The following is a 7446-nucleotide window of genomic DNA, read 5'->3' on the forward strand; positions in this document are numbered from 1 at the left end:
CGCCCGCCCCTTCCGCCCCCGCCCCGGCCCCCCGCTACGGGCAGGGCCCGGGCGCGGCCTGCTGCGGCTGCGGCCTGCCCTGGGAGGTGGCCGAGGCCCGGGAGCGGTCCGTGGCGACCGGGTGCGTGTGTCCCCGTCAGGCGGCAAGGACGCGGGGGGGGGGGGGATGCCCGCGCCCTGGCCGGGTGCCCTGGAGGGGTTTTGAGAGGAACCCATGTCCCTGTCGGGTGGCAGTGGCCGCTGCGTGCCCAGGGCCAGGTGAGTCACATCTCCCCACCCGAAACAATTCCACACATTGCGAGTAGAGAGGATGTAGGTTGTGCTAGGTTGGTAAAAGTTGCGTCAGTAGGCTCTGCCAGTGGTCCAAGGTCAGCAGTGGCAAATCGAGGATGTTGTAAACAATACCAACAGCTTCTTCTATTACGCATTTGTGAAATGATACTTGAATGATGCAGCTACTGTTCAGTTGACAAGGAACAGCAAGGTACAGATAAAAATAAGGACAGCACAGTAGGTACCATGGTCCTTCACAGTTGAGCTTTCGATAGAAAATGAAATGAGGAAGATCAGCACAGCTAATGTGAAAAAAATGATTCCGCGAGTGCACTCCAGGTTAGCCCAAGCTAAAGAATCTGTCCAAGTTACAATTCCTTACCTAAAGGGACAAAAAGATCATCCAGTCTTGAAAATTACCCAAGCCTCAGTGATAGTTAAAGGAAATCTCCGGTTGGACATGGTTTGCCTTATACTTGGTGAATTAATAAAATGAGCCATAGAATCTTTTAGGTTGGAAAAGACCCTTAAGATCATCAAGTCCAACCATTAACCTAACACTGCCAAGCCCACCACTAAATCATGTCCCTAGGCACCAGATCTACATGTCTTTTAAATATCTTCCGGGATGGTGACTCAACCACTTCCCTGGGGAGCCTGTTCCAAAGCTTGACAACCGTTTTAGTGAAGAAATTTTTCCTACTATCCAATCTAAGCCTCCCTGGTGCAACTTGAGGCCGTTTCCTCTTGTCCTATCACTTATAAAGTAAGTTGTGAGTGTGCCCCTGATCTAAACAGGTGTGCCACCACTCAATTTGTGTGGCTCGTTCACTCTCAGTTTGATTGGTAAATCTGCTAACAGTCTTACTTGGCTTGTCTCGTGCGGCACTCATTTGACTTCCATGTCAGGCCAAGTCAATAAGACCTGATGCCATTCAGGGTCTTAACTGTCAGGGCTTACTTCTTGCAGTCTGTTGGAGCACTTGTAGAAGGCAGATTTCCACAGGTAGCCTATCTGCATAAAACCTAATTTTCCTGTCCCCGTGGCCCCCTTCCCAACAGATCTCAAATCAGGGGACGTAGCAGAAATGTCCCGAGGACTGGGATCACCACCTTGGTCTTTGGCTCAGTGCACTGTTGCAACAGCTGCTTGTAACAATGCTCCCTGCGATTCTTCTTGGCCCTGCCAAGAGAACATGGATTCCTCACCCCAGTCTTGATAATGGACCCTCTTGCCCATCTAATAGTCAGAATCCATAAGGTCCAAGCAGCATCTTCCTGAGAGGGTGAGGGAAATTCAAGGGGCTAGGTCTAAATCTACTGCCTCTCTTGCAAACAGACACTCTTCCTGCCCTATCACACCAAAGTTTGTGCAGCCATTCAACTGTTGATTCTTCAGGTTGTTTTTGATATGTTACCTGAATTTTTCACAGATCATCAGTATTGAAATAATGAACTTCAGTGGTATCCCACCTCTGCAGGGCATCTACAAGTGGGTCATGAGTAGTGATTTCTTGTTTAATCAGAGGCCATATTGGACAGAGGCATTTACTTTACTTACTTCCTCATCAGACCCATCTAGCCAATTCCAAATATCTCCATCCCAGTTGCTATCATACATAGCTGTGCAGACTTTTATGGGGTCCAGATGGCTACCTTGTACTAACATTTCTTGGTGGTTTCTTGATTTCTCTATAACCTGTGGCACAATTTTTCGAGATGTGCCCTTTGCCCAGACTCAATGCTAGCCTTTAATTTACTTCTCAATCCTTCATTAAAAATTCACTCTTCCACTTTCTGATTTCTTTTTCAGATTTCTCAGCCCGTTTGTTATCAATTTTCCATATTGCCACTAAAAACTAGCACATCCTTCCCTCTGTCTCTCTTTATTTTACACAAATCCTTCCAATTACTGAATTAATTGCATATGGCATTGAGATCATAGCTTATTGCCCTTAGTCAGTCCTTATTGCACTTAGGATCTTGCCATCCTTTTTCCATAAAACCCTTTTGCAATAGATACCATTTCTCATGGGAATCAGTTCTCATTCTAACTCAAAGATTCTGCCTACTACGCCTATTAATTCTGTCATCCAGCACTGTGGGGACAGCCACATTTGTCAGGGAAACTCAGTAGAACAATGACACAAAAAATTGCTGATCCAACCCAAACTTTATTTTAACTTGGGACATATGCAGATTGGGTCCTTTTACAGAACTAGTATTGGAGGCCCTCTGCAGATCAGGTCATTTTAACAAACCAAACATAACTTGAGCACAAAGTACACATACAAGACTCACTCAAACCTCAGAGGAAGCAGCCAACAGTGAAGGTGACACAAAACACGGGGGGACCATGATCCTGCCATCCAGTAGCAGCATCCTTGGTCTAAACCCCATCTGAGTTCCCAGGCACCCAAGAACCCTTTAAAGGAAAACTGGGGGCACGACAAGCTTACCCACAGTAAAGGCCATCTACCCCACAATATGGCACACTGAGAGTTAAGAGCAGGGGGAACAGTTCACAGGGCCTGATATAATTACCCACAAACACAGAGCATAGGGTTCCGAAACGGGACTTAACAACCACCCCACCATGGTGATGTCTGAGGTACATGGTGTGTGTGATGTACCAAGAGGAACAGTAAGCATCCTGAGCAGAGTGCCCTTTCCCACTGAGAACCCCTGCAAGTTTTCCATCTCACCCTAAGGTGCAATGGACAAAGCATGCCCAGGAAACCATGGGTTAAGTCCCACCATAAAAAATTCAAGATTAACCACATTCCTCATTCTAAACAGTTAAGATTTTTGTCCAAGCCAGCGACCTCCTGCCTTGCCCCTTCACGTGGGCGGCCACTTTGCCTTAGCCCTGTTGCAAGTGGCCTTAACATCTTTTCTATCTGGTCCATACCCACTATGAAAAACCATTCAGATATCATACAGCAAGATATCATTAAGATCAAGACCCTGAGCTCCAGGTGGACCAGCAGATTTGGCCTTCTTAGCCTCCAGAGCTGGACCGAAGACAGGTTAGATGCCATCCTTGAGGGCCTGAAAAAACAAACTCTTGTTGCCGAGAGCTGGGCTGCCAAATGGCCTGGCAGCTTTGGCCTCCGCAACCCGCAACGCTGGGTCAGGTTCAGGATGGGTGATGATCCTGGGGACCCAAAGCAACGGCCCGTGGATGCAGAGAGCATGGCCTCTGACCTGCCCTACCCTCTGCGCCGGCTCTGGTTCTCCCTGGCCCGGGTGGACAAGTTCTGCCTGTTTCACCGGGCCTGCAAGGCCGTGGGGGTGCTCTGCATGGCTTGGATCGCTCTGCGCCTGTGGGGAAATGGGAAGAGACCCCAGCGAGAGGTGAGCGTTCGAGAGCAGTCTCGCAGGAAGGGACAGCGGGCGGTGGGCAGCGGGGTTCCCCGCTACAGCCGGGGCCCAGAAGGCCTCAAGCGGTGAAAACCCAAACGCCAGTGTGGGCAAGAAAGCCTCAGCACGCCCCGAGAGGTCCTCAGAGGCCTACTTGCCTGCGCTCACGCCAAGCCGCAGGGCTGAATCCCTCCGGGAGCCCCAGCACGACACGGGGCCTGCCGCAGGTTTCCTCAGCCCAGCGTGCTGCCCGGAGCAGTCCTGCCGGGCTGGAGCTCCTCCACGGGAAGACAAGCCCAGCAAGGACATTCCTTGACTCCTCAAACCAACCCCTGACTGGTTCACTGTGCCATGTCCCTATCTTTATTTCCAGGGTAGGAGACGGACATCCTCATCTTCAACAGCAATAGATTTCTTGATAAACGGCAACTACAACAAAGCCAAACTGATCTGCTGGGTAAAGGCCAACACGGCCCAGCTGGTCACGTGCCTGCGGCTTGTCAGACGCCTCCACATGAAAGACATCCGGCACCGGTCCTGTGAGAAGAAGGTGCGAGGAACAGGTAAGAAGAGGAGAGGCTTCTCGAGCTCCTCGTGCAACCCCGGCTGGGGCAGCGTGTGCCCGGCGCATTGGCAACGCGAAAGGCAGCGGTGCAAGCGGGTGCTGCTGTCCACGCGGGGTGGGAGCTGGGGCCGGAGAGAACAGGCACCCGTGGCCGTCAGGTGCCCACGCACGGGTGCCCAGGGCCCAAGAGGAGGGGCCCGCACCCTGGCAGGGTGCCCACGTCCCCGCCAGGTTCCCGTGTGGCGGTTGCTCCCCGTGGCCCTGTACGGTGGCCCTGGCCAGCGCCTGCCCGCGGCCCACGGGCTCCCTCAGGCCTGAGCACCTCCGAGGCTGGGGCGAGGGCAAGCAGCACGGCAGGAGGAGGGGCGGGTGTTGGGAAGCGGGTGGAGAACAGTTCCAACCGTCGCCTTGTCATCCAGCTGACAGTGAACTCTCTGCAGGGTGGCAGCCAGCTGGTGCGTCGGGACACGCCTCAGCCCACCGAAGGCTCCCGCGGCTCTGCTCAGAGCAATAAAGTGGATCGTTACACCGGTAGCACGTGGCATTTCTTTGGTGGCGAGGGGCTCCAGGCACGCAGCAACACGGAAGGCAGTGCTGCAAGCCAGGCTGCTGGCTGCGGGCTTGCTCATTGTGCCCTGCGGGAGAGGTGGGAGAGCTGGGCTGGGAGGGAACGGGCATCCATGGCGGTGAGGTGCCCCGTGGTCCCGGGGAGGGCCCCACATGCCAGCAGCGTGCCCGTGTCACTGTGAGCTTCCCAGGGGGTGCCCACATCCCAGCGAGGTGGCCATGGCTGCTGTGTGCCAAGGGCCCCATGGCTCATGTCCCTCCACAAATGATGCCAGTCTAATCGCCCGCCTCTCTCGCAACGGTTCAGAGCAGCTGCGTGCAGTAGAGTCAAAATGGCTGAGGCTGGATGGCACCTCTGGAGGCCATTTTGTGCTCGTTCCCTGCTCAGGCAGGGCTGCCTAGATCCACTCGCCCAGCACCTTGTCCATCTTGCTTTTGATTTTCTCCACATATGGAGACTTCACAACCTCTCTTGGAAACCTGTGTCAGTGCCCATTACCCTCACATCAAAAAAGTGTTTCCTGATGTTCAGAGGGGGCCTCCTGTTTTCAGCTTGTGCCCCTTGCCTCATGTCCTGTCACTTGTGGTGTCCTTTTTTCACCCTCCCTTTCTGTTGTTTATGTACATTAATAAGGTCCCCCCTCAGCCTTCTCCACTCTGAAAAGTCCCAGCTTGCTCAGCCTTTCCTTATAGGAGAGGTGCTCCAGTCTCTTCATCATCTTCACGGCCTTTCACTGGACTGACACCAGTAGCTTCACCTCTCTCTCGTACTGGGCTCTCAGAAATGGACACACTACTCAGGTGTGGCATCACCTGAGCAGAGGGGAAGGATCACCTCACTCGACATGCTGGCACCACTCCCCTCAACGTGGCCCAGGATACCGTTAGCTGCCTTTGCTGCAAGGGCACGTTGCTGGCTCATGGTTAACCAGGACCCTCACGGCCTTTTCAGCAAAGCTGCTTTCCAAATGGGTGGTCCTCAGTATGTGCATGGGATTGTTGTTCTCCACGTTCAGGACTTTGCACTTCCCTTTGTTGAAAATCAGAAGGTCTCTGTCAGCCTGTCTAAGTCCCTCTGGATGGCAGCACAATCCTCTCGTGTACTAGCTACCCTCCCAGTCTTGTGCCGTTAGCAGAGTTGATGAGGTTACACTCTGCCCCATCGTACTGGTCTTTAATGATGTTGAACAGGATTGGACCTAGTATTGACGCCTGGGCTACACCAGTAGTTACTGGTCTTCAACCAGTTTTCATACCACTGACCACCACACTCTTGGGACCAGCCATTCAGTGAGACAGGTTTCAATCTATCTCACTGTCTGCTCATCCAGCCCATATATCAACAGGTTCATTATGGGGATCTCATGGGAGACCGCATCAAAAGCCTGACGGCAGTCAAGCTAGACAACATGCACTGCTCTTCTCTCATCTACCAAGCCAGTCATTTCATCATACGGGGTTAAGGGACTGCTGAACCATGACTTCCCCTTCATGAACCCATGCTGACATAAAGCGATTTGCCACAAAGTGATTTATCCCTTTGTAAAAGCACTCTCACCTGTGCCCGATACCCCGCTAGTGTTATAGTGTTAATGCCACCCTGCCTGTAAGGTCTTTTGATGAAATTCACTTGGCTGCCATCTGTTCAAGAGATTTACTGGGAAGGGCTGAACTCTTTAATCTCTCTGCTGCTCTGAGAGCACAGAGGGGTTTCGCAAAAGCAACCTGAGCCATGGGTGCACCAGGACCTGCTGAGAGCTGGCTGGCCAGCCAAAAGCCAGAGCCACTGCCTTCAGCATCTTCTTCACCAAAGCACGCTGTGCCAGGAGCTTTGCTCCAGGTCTGGCTTTGACTTGCAGGACTAAGATGATGTTGGCCGAGTCTGCTTCCACACTGGGACCACAGCCAGCAACATGCAGCACCAAACAGGAGGCAAGAAACACCAGCATCCATTTGTTCTGTCTTTATTTACAGGGGAGAGGGGGCCAGTATCTCCCCTTGAGAGCTGTCTTGGCTGCTTAAGCCCCGAGAAGCCTCACCAGCTCTGCAGGGCTTTTGTCCCTCTCGCCTATGGCTGTACCTAGAATTAGCCAGTGCCAGCCCCTGATTATGAGAAAGCTGACGTGCCTCCGGGAGCGTCTGCCGACAGGGAGGGGTATAAGGGGCTGCCATGCGCCCCCATTACAGATCAAGAGGGAATGAGTTTGCCCCAGCAGCAGTCACCGGGGGAGGCGTTTCCTTTCTTGTTCTCTGTTAAAAATCAAAGCTTAGTCAGCTCACATGGGGCTGGAGAGTAATTGGAGCATTGAGTGTCTAAGCTCTTCAGCTTTTAACCACGCAGAGCAAAACCAATGCTCTGGAAAGTCTGAAAACCATCAGAGGGAGCAAGGCGAAGCGTCCCTGCTCCCGGCTTCGTGGGATGCCTGTGAGACTTTGATTATGGTGGGGCACGTCAGTCCCAGCGGTGTGGGCCAAAGGATCTTTCCTGGCCACCATCCCACCGCATCCCCTTCCCTGGCTCCCACCAAGCCCCTGCCCCAGCCCAACTGCCCCACCTTGCTCTCCAGGCATCCCCAGACCTGCAATGCAACCCCACCAGGCTCTCCTGGGACACAGTCGTTGTTGCAGCACTACCAGGTTAGGGATGATGAATTCTTACCCTGGCCAAGGGAGGGCAC

General features: G+C 53.0%; 1 long non-coding RNA gene across 1 annotated transcript; it reads left to right on the forward strand.

The window, feature by feature from the left end:
* Nucleotides 1-20: 20 nt before the first annotated feature.
* LOC116963097 lies at nt 21-4735 on the forward strand. Its single transcript, XR_004407941.2, has 2 exons — nt 21-258; nt 4010-4735. It is a non-coding gene; the product is annotated as an uncharacterized LOC116963097 (long non-coding RNA).
* Nucleotides 4736-7446: the final 2711 nt, after the last annotated feature.

Source organism: Tyto alba, unplaced genomic scaffold (assembly GCF_018691265.1).
Source record: "Tyto alba isolate M040663 unplaced genomic scaffold, T.alba_DEE_v4.0 Super-Scaffold_1000006, whole genome shotgun sequence".
NCBI lineage: Eukaryota > Metazoa > Chordata > Aves > Strigiformes > Tytonidae > Tyto > Tyto alba.